This window comes from Macrotis lagotis, chromosome 1 (genome assembly GCF_037893015.1).
Source record: "Macrotis lagotis isolate mMagLag1 chromosome 1, bilby.v1.9.chrom.fasta, whole genome shotgun sequence".
NCBI classification, from domain to species: domain Eukaryota; kingdom Metazoa; phylum Chordata; class Mammalia; order Peramelemorphia; family Peramelidae; genus Macrotis; species Macrotis lagotis.
In genome coordinates, this window is record NC_133658.1 from 118,981,821 (window position 1) to 118,997,163 (window position 15,343).

The window sequence follows — 15,343 nt, forward strand, 5'->3', positions numbered from 1 at the left end:
GTTTCTGCAGGGCAGTGGGGATCAGGTGGCTTGCATGTCACATGGCTGGGTGATTGTTGGGTGTACGGGGCCAGATGCGGGCTCTGGTGCTCGTGGTTCCAGGGCTGGTGCTCCGTTCATTGCGCCACCTGGCCATACCTACATTTATTACTATTTTTATTAATTTTAATTTTTTTCTCTCCCCTTTGTCGCTGAAGCAAGTCTATATTTATGGGGGGGAGGGGGTATCTCATTTACTCTTAAACAAGAATATTTTACTAATGTAAAAATTACATTAATTGTACAAAATGAGAATAAATATTAAATTAAAAAAATTAAAGGTAAATAGTCTTTGGTCTTTGTTCAAACTCCATAGTTCTTTATTTGAATATGGATGGTATTCTCCATTGCAGACACCCTAAAATCGTCCCTGATTGTTGCACTGATGGAATGAGCAAATCATCAAGGTTGATCATCACCTCCATGTTGCTGTTAGGGTGTATGGTGTTCTTCTGGTTCTGCTCATCTCACTCAGCATCAGTTCATGCAAATCCCTCCAGGTTTCCCTGATTCCCATCCCTCCTGGTTTCTGATAGAATAATAGTGTTTCATCACATACATATACCACAGTTTGTTAAGCCATTCCTCAGTTGATGGACATTCATTTAATTTCCAATTCTTTGCCACCACAAATAGGGCTGCTATGAATATTTTTGTACAAGTGATGATTTTACCCTTTTTCATAATGTCTTCAGGGTATAGACCCAGTAGTGGTATTGCTGGATCAAAGGGTATGTACATTTTTTGTTGCCCTTTGGGCTTAATTCCAAATTTCTCTCTAGAAAGGTTGGATGAATTCACAGCTCTACCAACAATGTATTAGTGTTTCAGATTTCCTACATCTCTTCCAACATTGACCATTGTCCTTTCTGGTCATACTGGCCAGTATGAAAGGTGTGAGGTGGTATCTCAGAGATGCTTTAATTTGCATTTCTCTAATAAGTAATGATTTAGAGAAATTATTCATACTATGGTTCTACAGTCTTGGTCTTAAGAGAGTTCCCAGATGACACAACTAGCAGGGATTAGAGATGAGATTTAAGTCCAGATCTTGGCCAGGCCACCTTTCTATTCACCATGATGTGCCACCTCTTGAAGAAAAATTATTAGTCCTCTAAAATTATTGTTATTCATTAATTTTTTCTTTAATTTATGGAATGAGTCTAAGCACTATTTAAACTGGCTTAATTTCTTTCATAGATTGGGATAGAGTAATTGGATCTAATTATTTTTGGGACAGCATAAATAAGTATATATATGTATTAATCTACATATGCATGTATGTATGTATGTTGTATGCTGTATCACTGCTTTGATGAGCTTATTTTAATTGGGGTATTAAAGACATGTTCATTCATTAAGTCATGTACTTAATAACAGAATCTTGTTTGTGGATTCATCATGGAAATTTGTCATTTATGGAATTTAAGGCTTAACTTTCGTGTTTAGGATCATAGGTGCTCAAGGAAGTTGTCAAATTTAGCGTTTGGTGTAAACTCCTGAGTACTCAGGAGCCAGATTAAAATGTAATTGGAAAATGGTTAACAAAATAAGTGAAAATAGAAGTGTGTGTGTGTGTGTGTGTGTGTGTGTGTGTGTGTGTGTGTGTGTGTGTATGTAGACATAAATCAAATGTTTATGGTTTTCCAAGTCAGTATGTGAAAACAGGGAAACTACTGCTTTAAGGAATAGGTATTTTTTTCCTCTAGAATATTGCTTTAGAGGAAAAAATACTGATTGTGAATGCTTTTGGGTTAGATTCTATACATTTGGTGCTTGTTTTTAATATATCTTCTAATTTTATTTTAAGGTGCAAATATTTATGAAATACTTTTTTTTTTCATTTTGAGGATTTTGTTTTTGTTTTTGTTTTTTTGGTCAGGATTTGTGATTTCATCAGTTCCAGAAATTCTCTGTACAGATTAGGTCAAATATACTTGTGGTTAGTTTCTGGACTTGCTCTTGCAGAGAAATCCTTGCTACAGCTAAGGTCTCAGGATCCTCCTATAATGCTATAGCCCAAGTCACTTCTGGTATGCTTCTCCTCACTATTAGCCAACAGTGGTTAGTGCCTCAATGCCATTTAATCAATTAACAACAGTTAATTGATTAACTTTTACAAAGGAATATTTTACTGGGCCGTGAATAGATGAGTAATTCATAGAAGAGTAGGATTTCTGGACTCAACTCGTTACAGACTAACTGATTCTGAACTAAGTTCAGAGACAGAGAGCTATATTAAGCAATTACAGAACATAAGCAATTACAGGGCACAATCAAGTAACTATAAATAGGATCAGTAAGAAAATGATACATAATCATTGATCATTTTATGGACAAAATTCACTTTTCATAATGCATAAAGTCTGCAGTATCATAAAAACTGTACAACAAATAGAATTTTTAAAATGAAAACTTTTTAAATTCAAATCTTACCTTCCACTGTGTCATATGATGGTGTGAGGGCATTGTTCCCTTGTTAACACTAAACTCATAGCAACTGCAGGCATTCCAACACCTTTAGTTTTTCATTAAGCCTCATAAATGCTTGAGTTTTAGAGCCCAAAGTACTCGCACTGGGTTTTGGTGAATAATTCTAACACAAAACTTGAGTTTTAGAGACAAAGAATGAAACTATGCAATGAATGCCCGAGGAGCTCTTTACAAGTGAGAGGGTGAACAAGACCAGTGAAGTGCTTGATGGGAGGCCAGCCCTTCCACAAACTGCCTACATTGTGCCTCCCAGTTTTTCTCTCCTGAACCCAGGGTCCCATGAGTGCCTGGTTGCCAGCTCACAAGTAAAAATGAGATTGCACATAAAATCACTGAGTGCTTGAAAGAATGAAATTTAAGTATTTGACGGTTGAAGATGGAGTAATGCTTTTTATTTATTTTCCTAGTTTGTGTTCTTGGAATGAATATGCCTGAAAACTTCTTATAACCCCAGAAGATAAGATCATATCAGTGTTGCCTACAGATTAGAAGATAAAACATTGGCAAGAATCTTCTTGATGACCAAGAGCTTTCATATTCAGACATTTCTAATAGAAAGGGGGGGGATTAACATAAAGAAAATCCCTTTCTAGTTGTGTTTTTCATAGAGTTTTTGTGGCTATAAACTTAAAACTCAAAGCTTTTTAAATAAAGGAAAAGAAACCCATTTACAAGTAAGATGCCCTTTTTTTTTAAGGTTTTTTGTAAGGCAAATGGGGTTAAGTGGCTTGCCCAAGGCCACACAGCTAGGTAATTATTAAGTATCTGAGACCAAATTTGAACCCAGGTACCCCTGACTCCAGGGCCGGTGCTTTATCCTCTGCGCCACCTAGCCACCCCTGCAAGTAAGATAAATATCCATTTCTATTCCCATAAATCTGATTTAGCTACGTCAGTCTGGGAATAGTGTTTCAAGTTCTTATACACAGAACTCATTAAAGTAGACAGGGAACCAGTGATTTTTTATGCATTAAGTATTTTACAAGTAGGCTGTATTTAATTCAGTTAAAAAGCATTAAGTTCCCACTGTGTTTGGCATATTTAGAAATGAAATGAAATAACACTGTTCCCTGACTTTAAAAAGAAAATAGTCAAAAAGGAAAATGAGACATGCACAAATAATTGTAATATAAGTTAGAATGTGGTTAAGTGCATAGGCGAGACTTAACAGTACAGTGAGATGTTTGAGGAGAGAGGGATCAAAGGCATAGAATGTATGACAAAGGCATTCACATTTGGCATTCGGGTCTATAAAGCAACATTCTAGAGAAAAAGATAACTCTTCTTTAGAGCCTATCATCCCAAATATGAAAGCTTATATTCCATAAATGAGAAATATTCATGATCAACCCACACATAAGGTTGTTATCAAGTACATGTCTGTCATGGATGAAGATGGTATGATGGGGCTCTGGGAAATACATGGGCAATCTCTTTGCATATTTGAGTAAACACCCAAATAGATGAGATCTCAGATCCATTTGAGTAAAAGTAAGCAATATCTACATGAATCTATTTGAAGAAATTAACAAAAATATTGGTAAAGGAAAAAAATGAACTACTTAATATAATGAATAGAACCTATTTGGAGTAGAGCATCATCATTCACACCAGCACTTTTTTTTTGTTCTGGAAGTTACTACATTTTATTAATATGAATTTCATTAATTTGCGGTATATGAAAACAGGACATAGGAAGCCTTAAACAAGCATTCAGAAACTTATTTTGTGGGGTGGCTAGGTGGCGCAGTGGATAAAGCACTGGCCCTGGAGTCAGGGGTACCTGGTTTCAAATCTGGTCTCAGACACTTAATAATTACCTAGCTGTGTAGCCTTGGGTAAGCCACTTAACCCCATTTGCCTTGCAAAAACCTAAAAAAAAAATTAAAAAAAATTAAAAAAAGAGACAATAATTACCTAGCTGTGTGGCCTTGGGCAAGCCACTTAACCCCATTTGCCTTGAAAAAAACCCAAAAAAAACTTATTTTGTGAGGAGCAGGAGAAAGGATGTAGTAATTAAAGTAATAATATGAAGAAGATTTCAAGAGAATTCTGTAATCTATTTAATAATACAATAAAGGTAACCATTTATCCATAGGCGCTTAATTTAATTTTTAGAGCATATAAATACAATTGAGTGCTTTAGTTTTGATTTTTTTTTTTAATGGAGTAGATTCACATGTTTAAAAACCAAACAACAGATATGGGCTGAGGAAAACAGCTAGTATTATATTTAAATAAATAGCTAAATAACTTTGGCTTTTACAGTTGCTTTGATTGCATTGGGTTAACAAGTGACAACCATCAGCAATTTGTTGTATTCACTAAAGCAGATGCCTACACATTCCAGCAGAGGAAATTCTTGGACCTTTGCCGAACTCTTGACAAATGATGCTTTGTTTTTGTTTACAAAGATCAATTTTTAAATGCATTTTCAATAATCGCCAAACTTTTAGTAACATGCTACTGCTACTTGCTACCATATCAGACTGTTGCTCAAAAGTGCTAAATTTAAATCTGTATTTTTCTGTGTGACATAATTGAATGGATACACACACACACACACACACACACACACACACACACACACACACACACACTGGAAATTGGTAGGTATCTTTCCATCATTCTTATAAAAAAACCCTGCATATGTGGAAAAGGAGAAAATAGAATGAATTTGGAGTTAAAGAACTGAGACTCTAATTCTGGTTCTGCTATTTAATGCCCATATGATTTTCAGAGTCACTTAATGCATTAAAATTTTTTTTTATTTAAGGCAGTGGGGATAAGTGACTTGTCCAAGGTCACACAGCTAGGCAATTATTACATGTCTGAGGCTGGATTTGAACTCAGTTACTCCTGACTCCAGGGCTGGTGCTCTACCCACTGTGCTACCTAGGAGCCCAACTTAATGCATTTTGATCTCAATTTCCTTGTCTGTAAAAAAGGCAGGGTGTATGGGGCGGGGGGATACCTCAGAGTTAAGATAGCAGAGTGAGAATCATGATTTTTTGCCCAGCTTATTCAATCTGCCTTCTCTACAGACTATGCACCAGACCAGATTTTTTTATCAAGAAAGACAAGAAGTCGTCACAGTGAGAAATTTTTCCAACCCAGGGCAGTTTATGGAAAAAACACAGTGAAGTCTGTGAACCCCGAAATGGGAGTTGCCGGGAGCACAGTGTATTGACAATGGAAGGGACCATTCTAGAACCCAGGGAAGGAAAGGGGTCTGAAACTGAACACTGGGCAGGAAAAGACCAGGGCAGAGAGAGTGGGGTATCATCCACCATCTCTGTCCCCCAATTCTAGGTCAGAGACCCAAGGTGGAAGGGAGCGGCTACAACTAGGACCTGGCTGAGTACTGAGTGTAAAGCAAATTCCAGAAACTTAGCTATGTGGCTCTGAGCCCAGGAAACTTTAGCAACTCAGTTCTAATCTAAAAGCTTGAAGTGTGACAATGGGGCAGGAGGCTGATACTTGTGGGGATCCAGCAGATGGTCGCTCTGAATGTGCAGAACCTTCTTTGTTGCTATCCTTAGCTAAGAGTGAGTCCAGCAATGGTCTAAGCAAACCTCGGAGCTCAGTAAATAGAACTCTCCTTTTAGGTCTTCAGATTGTTCTGTGAAAGCCACAGAAGCTCAGGACACCCATCCTCCAGAAGTGAGCAGACCCCACTAAACAGAGTCCCAAATCGAGTAGACTAGCTGAATGAGCAAACTGCAACAAAAAAGAACTTGATGATGAAGAGCCATATTGGGGAAGCTCAAAACACAAATACAGAAGACAATGACTTGAAAACATCTAAAAGCAAAGACTCCAAAAAAAAAAAAAAGAAGAAAGAAAATACAGGTTGGACACAAGCCTAATTAGAATTCTTAGAAAAGGTAAAGAGGGGCGGGTGGCTTGGTGGCTTGGTGGTGCAGTGAATAGAACATGGGTCTTGGAGTCAGGAGTACCTGAGTTCAAATGTGGCCTCAGACACTTAATAATTACCTAGCTGTGTGGCCTTGGGCAAGCCACTTAACCCCATTGCCTTGTAAAAACCTTAAAAAAAAAAAAAGGTAAAGAAAGTCATTTAAAAAAGAGCAAAGGAATGATTTTAAAAGGTAAATGTAAGTGTAAGAGAAACTATGAATAGAGAAATGAGAGCTATTAAAGAAAATTATGAAAAGAAAATTGCCTGCTTTGTAAAAAAAGGTAAAAATTATTATTGAAGAAAATAATTTCTTAAAAATTAAAATTGGCCAAATGGAAGCTAATGACTCCATGAGACATTAAGTAGTTATAAAATCAAGAGACTAAAGAAATAGAAGAAAATGTGAGATATCTCATAGGAAAAACAATTGACCAGGAAAATAGGAGAGAGAATTTAAGGTTAATTGGACTTACTCAAGTGTCCCACAGCACACTTTTGATGAGGGACACAGTGAAAGGAGAGAGAAAATACAATAATTGGTAGTGGGGAAAAATGAATGGAGGGAATTACGATCAGCAACATCAACTGTGAAAGTAACTTCTCTGATGGATTTATGCTAAAGAATGTGATCCACCACAAGACAGAGCTGATGGTATTGGAACAGACTGAAGCACATTTTTTTTCCTCTTTCACTTTATTTCTTGCGAGATTTTTTATTTTTGTCAGGAGGAGGGGGTTATGTTTACTCTTTCAACAAGACTATTTTAGTAATCAATAATTAAATAAAGGAAATTAATAAAAAAGGAAAAAGGATCAGCTGTGAATTGGGAAAACAAGATTATATTTCATTTCATTAGAAAAATAATCCTGATTTTAAGAATAAAATAATCTCTAATACTTTTTTTTAAAAAGACTAATTGGGCTATCTGAAAACCATGAACCAAAAACAAACACACAAACAAAGCAAAGAGCCTTTGCATTATATTTAAAGAAATTATAAAGAGAAACTGCTCTGTTAGCTTAAATCCAGAAAGCAAAATAGAAATTGAAAGACTACACTGATCTCCTGAAAGAAATCCCCAAATGAAACTCCCAGAAATATTTTAACCTAAATCCAGAACTCCCAGGACTAGAAAAACTGCAAACAGCTAGAAAGAAAGAATGCAAGTACTATGAAGCCAAAGTTAATATCACACAAATTTTTGCAGCTACCATTGTAAGGAAATGGAAGACTTGGAATTCAGTATTCCAGAAGGCAAAAGAAGTGTGATTAGACCCAAGAGTAACCTATCCAGCAAAACTTAATATAATTCTACAGGGAAAAATATGGAAATTTACTGGAAAGAGGACTTTGAAGCAATGATGAAAAAATCAGAGCTATATAGGGCAGCTGGGTGGCGCAGTGGACAGAGCCCCGGAGTCAGAAGAACCTGAATTCAAATCCAGGATCTAATCTAATCTAATCTAATCTAATCTAATCTAATCTAATCTAATCTAATCTAATCTAATCTAATCTAATCCATTTCAAATCTAACTTTGTGACCTTAAGGAGATCACTTAATCCCACTGCCTTGCAAAAACAAAACAGAAAAAAGATCACAGCTGAATAGAAAATTTGACATTCAAGACTCAAGAGAAGCACAAAAAAATAAGGTATAAGGGACTAAACAGGTTAAATTATTTTATATTCTTATATGAGGAGAGATACATGTTACCCCTCAGAACTTTATTATCACCAGGACTTTTAAAAGGAGTTTAGAGGGCCTGTTATAATTCTGTTATATTGATATGACTTCTTATGTTGATATGATCTTAAAAGAAGATTGGAAAGTGAATGAAAAGGGATGCACTGGAAGTGGGGAAAACTTTCTCAGAAATGCAGTGCACAAGGAAGAGTTTATATAATAGAAAGGCGTGTATGTATGTGGTGGGGAGCGGTGAGGGTGGAGCAGGCAACACTTGAATCTCTCTTTTGAATTGGTTCAAGGCGGGGAAGAATAAACATTCAAAATGGGTGTAAAGATTCATCTTACTCAAAGGAAGGTGGGAGGGAAAGGGGTTGAGAAGTAAAAGGAAAATAAGATGGAGAGTAGATTTAGGGAGACAGTAGTAAGAAACAAAACATTCTTAAAAATGGGACAGTGAAAAAGAGAAAGCTAACTTCCTTGGTGACCCCTGCAATTGTCTAAGTCAGAAATGGGTAATGAGTGACAAAGCCACTAGATTGCACCCATTCCTGCATCCTTCATGAGATTGAAGTGCTTTGACAAGGCTTTAAGACCTCTCATCCTGGCCCACAGCTCCCATCCTCTTTCATTCCCTGTGTGTGCTGGTATTCTCCCAATCTGGATTTGATCTGGTATGTTTTCTGATTCTCTTTGGAGGAGAAGGAGAGAGATCCTCACTGCATTTCTTCCTTGGTGTCATTTATCTAGAATACCCTTATTTTTTTTTTTTTAGGTTTTTGTAAGGCAAATGGGGTCAAGTGGCTTACCCAAGGCCACACAGCTAGAAATACCCTTATTCTTTAATTCTGAATACCACCTCACTCCTCTCAGACTGGCCAATGTGACCAGAAAGGACAGTGATCAATGTTGGAAGGGATGTGGGAAATCTGGGACATGAATGCATTGTTGGTGGAGTTGTGACTGATCTAACCTTTCTGGAGAGCAATTTGGAATCATACCCAAAGGGTAATAAAAATGTGCATACCCTTTGATCCAGCAATACCACTACCAGGTCTATATCCTGAAGAGATCGTGAAAAAGGGTAAAAATGTCATTTGTAAAAAATATAGCGCCTCTGTGGTGTCAAAGAATTGGAAATTGAGTGAATGTCCATCAATTTGGGAATTACTGAACAAATTGTGGTAAATGTATGTTATGGAACACTATTGTTCTATTAGAAATCAGGAAGAATGGGATTTCAGAGAAACCTGGAAAGACTTGCATGAACTGAGAGAGAGAGCAGAACCAGAAGAATATCCTTCACCCTAATAGCAACATGGGGGTGATGATCAACCTTAATGGACTTGTTCATTCCATCAGTGCAATAATCAGGGACAATTTTAGGGTATCTGACAGAGAATTCTCTGTATCTAGAGAAAGAACTTTGAAGTTTAAACAAAGACCAAAGACTTTTACTATCAATTTAAAAAAAAAGTTGTCTTATGTACTACATAATTTTGCTTTCTCTAATATTTTATTTTTTCCTCAAGGATATGATTTTTCTCTCAACACATTCAATTTGGATCAATGTATAGCATGGAAACAATGTAAAGATTATCAAATTGCCTTCTGTGTGTGGGGGGAAGGGGAGGGAAGGGAGGGTGGTGTAAAATTCAAAATCTTACAAAAATGATAGGAAGAAACTACTATTGTATATAATTGGAAAACAAAATGTTTATATAAAAAATTCTTCAACAAAAAAGCATCTCCTCAACCCTGACATCCTTTTAAATGATCTTCCTCTATATTTCCTATCGTTGTTAAAACACCATAAAAATTGTCTATATTTTTTGCCTCTATTTCATTACTCCTTTAATTCCCAATCTTTTCCTCTTCTCTACTGTAACTTTTACAAAGGTCCTGAATTACTTTTTAATTGCTACATTCTATGACCTTTTCTCAGTCATGACACTCTTATTCTCCTTTTGCATGCTTCCTTCCCTCTTGTTTTCCAAGACACTGTTATCTCCAGTTTTCTTCTTAACCATCTGACTATTTCTTATTTGCTGGATCATAATCTCCTGCTCCCTTAAGTGCAAGGCTTTGTTCTCTTCCTTCTTTACATTCCCCCCTGATGATCTAATTTCTTCCCAAGGATTTGCTGCTCACTTGGCTGACTCATGAGCATTTCACTCTCTATGTTCACAATGGAGCTCATTAGCTTCCCTTCAGCCCTCTCTCTGCTGAAGTCCCCTGTTTCTGGCTAGAGTAAGACCTTTCTTCCAGTGAGCCAGGTTCATCTCCTAGAGTCATCCTCACGTCTTCCTTTCACTTCAGCTCCTCTATATCCAATTAGTTGCCTAGCTGGTTCTTTTTATAGCCATCCCATGTTCTCCACACATACAACTCCAACTCTAAATTAGACCTTCATCATCCCTCAGCTGGACTACTTTTAGGAGCTTCTAATTGGTCTCTTGCTTTTAGCATCTCATCTCCACACAGCTGCCAAAATAATCTGAAAAGTTTTCAGTGACTTCTTAATTCACAGAATCACAGACTTTGAGAGATGGAAGGGATTGCTGGGATCATCTGTCTAACACATAACCAGAAGGGATCTCTAATAGGACACAACGCCAAGTGATGCTCCAGCTTCTGTTTGAAGATATCCAAGGAGAGGAAATCTACCACTCCTTGAAGGGCATTTCAACTTTTGGATAGCTTGATTAAGTTTCCCCCAAAATTCAGGCAAAATTTGTCTTTCTGTGTTTTTTTACTTATTGCTCCTACTTCCATCCTTGGTCTTCCCTCCATCACCTGACAGCTCCTCAGATACTTGAAGACAGCTCTCATGTCCTCCCTCAATCTTCTTGTCTCCTGGCCAGCTGTGTCAGCTGATCTCACAGGTCACAGATTCAAAGCCTTTCACCATCTTCTGTGCCACCTTCTAGGTACCATCCACTTGTTGATGTCCTCCTAGGTAGTGGTGCCTAGAATTGAACACAACAGTGGTCTTATGTTGTGCTTCACTGGATAAATTGGAGATAGTTTTAAAAGGCAGGCATCCACAAAGAAAGGGATTGGGAGAGTTTTTTTACAGAAAGTGAGCAGAACCAGAGAGGCTGGGAAATGGAGATGAGGAAGGAAGGAATTCTGGCAGGGGGCACTTGTGGCCAGTGAAAATGCTTGGAGTTGGAAGTCCAGGGGTGTTCTTGGGGGAACAGAAAGGAGGCCATTATCACTGGACTGTAGAGTAAGTTGGGAGAAGACTGGAGAGATGGCAAAGGCCAGGGTTTGAAGGACTCTAGATCCAACAGGATTTTATGTTTATTTGTAACAGAGGTAACAGAGCATCATTAGGGCTTGTGGAATGGGGAGGAAAAGGGAAACAACCTTTCAGAGGCCAGGCTGGAGTGGGGAGAGGCTAAAAGGGACATTCATGACCCTGCCAAACTGTCCTGCTGGATCGTCCCCATCAAATGAGACAATATTTATAAAGTGCTCACCACTATGCCTGCTCATAGGATGTACTGGGTAAAGGCTCCTTCCTTTCCCTTCTCCATCCTCATGGCTTGAATTCTCCCTCTCTGCCTCTGGTTTCCTTCAGCTTTGGATTCACTATCACCTTATGTTTTGCCAGAATGAGCTGTGATCTTCTTCATATGGGCTTTTGTTTTTCCCATTTTGTGTGTATGTTACTTTTCACAGAATGTAAGCTTCTTGAGGTAAAAAGACAATTTTGATTTCTATTCTTGAACATTCAGTGCCTATCACAATGCCAGACAGGAGGCACTGAGGGATGTTTGTTGAATGATGTTGTGGATTCTACTGACTTCCTTATTTGTCTAGATGCCATTACTATCCTTCTGGCCATTTGGTCTGGAAATCTTGGAGTTGTCTTTGAATGTTAGGTATGGGCAAGAGGGAGAGATCCACCAGTTACTAAATTCTATTGATTTTATAAAATCTCACACCTGCCTTTTCTTGTCTCCTTTTGTCTGGAATATTGTAATAGGTCACTGAGTGACCTTCAGTCTCATTCTCCCTTTAATAATTTATTTATAGAATTGTAAAAGCTGTGTTCCTAAGGTGCGAGTCTGACCCAGTTATTTCAGTACTTAAAAACTTTAAGTGGTTCTCCTTAGCCTGACATTCAAGGCTTTTCATAATTCAATGCCAAGCTATCCTTCCATCCCTATTTTTTTCACTCTATCATCACACTCTACATTTGAACCTCTAAATTGTTCACCAAATTCAACTTGTCATCTTCTACCTTTTGCATTAGTACAAGTCATACTTTCAATTCATTTAGCATTTACCAAGTATCTACTATCTGTGAAGTACAGATTTTAAGGTCAATACAAAGGCAGAATGAAAGCCAAGTTGCTTGAGGAAGAGAACTCCAATGACTATGGGAAGTGGGGAATGTGTAATACTTTGTGGAGCTGGAGTTCTTTACCTTTTTGTGTGTCATGGACCCTGCTGGTGACTGACTGGTGAAGCCTAAGGTCTCCTCAGAAGGAGAATTAAATAAATGCATTAAATAAAACATATAAGATTATAAAGAAAGTCAATTATATCAAATTACAGTTATGAAAATATAAAAAAAGTTGATGGGATCCCAATCTGTCAATCAGTAAGCATTTATTAAGAGCATACCATGTGCCAGACATTGTAAATGCTGGAGACAAAAGGAAAAACAAAGGCAATTTCTATTCTTTGTAATCTCACAGGGAGTCAATGTGAAGACAACCATATACAAACAAACTCTAGGCAGAGAGAATAGGTAATGAATATAGGGAAGGCATTAGTATTAAGGGGAATTGAGAAAGGCTCCTTGTAGAATGTAGGATTTTAGCTGGGACTTGAAAGAAGTTTGGGAGGAAAGGAGTAGGAAGAGGAGGACCCTGATGTAGAGGATTCTCAAATCTGTAAGTCCAGGCTGATTCTAATTTTTGGATTCTAATTTCATGATCAGCCTCCCAGAATGGCATATTCATTTGTATTGCTTGCTATCATTTATCACAAAATTCGTCATGTCTAAGATTAAACTCATTTTCCCCTTTAAGCTTTCCCCCTTTTTTTTTGGTTCTCTCATTTCTCTCAATGGTGTCATTATACTTCTAGTTTTCCAGGGTGAGTACTTTATTCAGCTGATTCTTTTCTCTCTTTCATCTCCACGATCTGTTCTCAAGACATTAATTTTTCTTTTTTTAGATTTATTTTTATTCTCATTTTGTACAAATGTTTTTTTTACATTAATAAAATATACTTGTTTACAAGTAAACAAAATACCCCTCCCACCATGAATATAGATAGACTTGCTTGGGCGAAAAAGTAAAGGGGAGAGAAAAAAATTAAAATTAAAAAAATAATAGTAATAATTGTAGGTATGGCCAGGTGGTGCAATGGACGAAGCACCAGCCCTGGAGCCACGAGCACCCGAGCCCATATCCAGCCTCGTAAACCCAGTAGTCACCCAGCCATGTGACATGCAAGCCACCCAATCCCCACTGCCCTGCAAAAACCAAAAAGAAGAAAAAGAAAAAGACCCAAAATAAAATAAAATAGTAATAATAGTAGGGGTGGCTGGGTGGCAGACAGAGCATTGGCCCTTGAGCCAGGAGCACCTGGGTCCAAATCCGGCCCCAGACACCCAAAGATCACCCTGCTATGTGGCCCCAGGCATGCCACCCAGCCCCACTTGCCCTGCACCCTCCCCCAAATAATAATAACAAAAAATGTGCTTCAGTCTTTGTTCCAACACCATCAACTCTGTCATCGGTGCATCACATTCTTTATGATAAGTCCATCACAAAAGTTGCTTCCATATTTTTCCAATGTTGCCATTGCTGATAGCAACTCCCTCCTTTCTTATTTCTCCACTACTCTATTTTCTCTCTCCTTTCACTCTGACTCTGCTGTAGGGTCACTGAGTGGCGCAGCAGACAGATCCCTGGTCCTGGGGCCAAGAAGCCTTGAGCCCCTATACCACCCCTTAGGCCCAGAATCCACCTGGCCCTATGGTCCTGGGCAAGCCCTTCAATCCCAGCCCCTTGCAAGAAGTAAAAAAGAAAATGTATTATATCTGACCACTGTCCCCCCCCATGGCCCATCCTCTCCTCCTTTATTCACTTCCCCACCCCTTCCCCCTGCTCCCCCCTCCTTCTTAGTCCAGTTGTCTATACCCCATTGAGTATATTTGCTGTTTCCTCTCCTAGCCATCTCTGATGAGAGCAAAAGTTCCCTCATTCCCCCTTGCCTCCCCCCTTCCATATCATTGCAAATAGCTCATTGTAATAAAAAAAAATCTTATTATGTGAAATATCTTGGCCTATTCCGCCTCTCCTTTTTCTTCCTCCCATTCCATTTCCCTTTTTTTCCTATTGACTCCATTTTTACACCATATTTTATCTTCGAATTCAGCTTTCTCCTGTGCTTCAACTATAAAAGCTCCCTCTACCTGCTCTATTAACTGAGATGGTTCATATGAATATTATCAGTATTATTTTTCTATACATGCAGTTCATCCTCATTAAGTCCCTCATATTTCCCCCCTCTCCTCCAGTCTCTATGCTTCACCTGAGTCCTGTATCTGAAGATCAAACCTTCTGTTCAGCTCTGGCCATTCCAAAAGGAACATTTGAAATTCCCCTGGTTCATTGAAAGTCCATCTTTTTCCCTGGAAGAGGACATTCAGCCTTGCTGGGTAGTTCATTCTTGACTGCATTCTAAGCTCTTTTGCCTTCTGGTATATTGTATTCCAAGCCCTACCAGCTTCCAATGTAGTTGCTGCTAAGTCCTGTGTGATCCTGACTGCAGCTTCACGATATTTGAACTGTGTCCTTCTGGCTGCTTGTAATGTTTTCTCTTTGACTTGGGAGTTCTGGAACTTGGCTATAATATTCCTGGGGGTTGGTTTTTTGGGATCTCTTTCTCAGGGGGATTGGTGGATTCTCTCCATTTCTATTTTGCCCTCTGCTTCTAGAATATCAGGGCAATTTTCCTGTAGTAATTCTTTGAAAATGATGTCAAGGCTCTTTTCCTGATCATGACTTTCAGGTATTCCAATAATTTTCAAATTATCTTTCCTAAGTCTGTTTTCCATATCAGTTGTTTTTTCAATGAGATATTTCACATTTTCTTCTAATTTTTCATTTTTTTTGGTTTTGAAGTATTGATTCCTGATTTCTGGTAAATTCATCAATCTCCCTGAATTCTATTCTTT

General features: G+C 38.0%; 1 protein-coding gene across 3 annotated transcripts in view; it reads left to right on the plus strand.

Moving 5' to 3' along the window:
- COMMD1 (copper metabolism domain containing 1) overlaps window positions 1–15,343 on the plus strand; it is a 289,683-nt gene that overhangs the window by 77,617 nt on the left and 196,723 nt on the right. Inside the window, exon 1 of one of the 3 annotated variants that reach the window (XM_074206942.1) lies at window positions 5,760–6,419. The exons of the other annotated variants lie outside the window; for them this stretch is intronic. The gene's annotated coding sequence lies outside the window, so the exon portion shown is untranslated. Of the gene's footprint in view, window positions 1–5,759; window positions 6,420–15,343 lie in introns of those variants that run through there. 3 annotated transcript variants of the gene reach the window in all.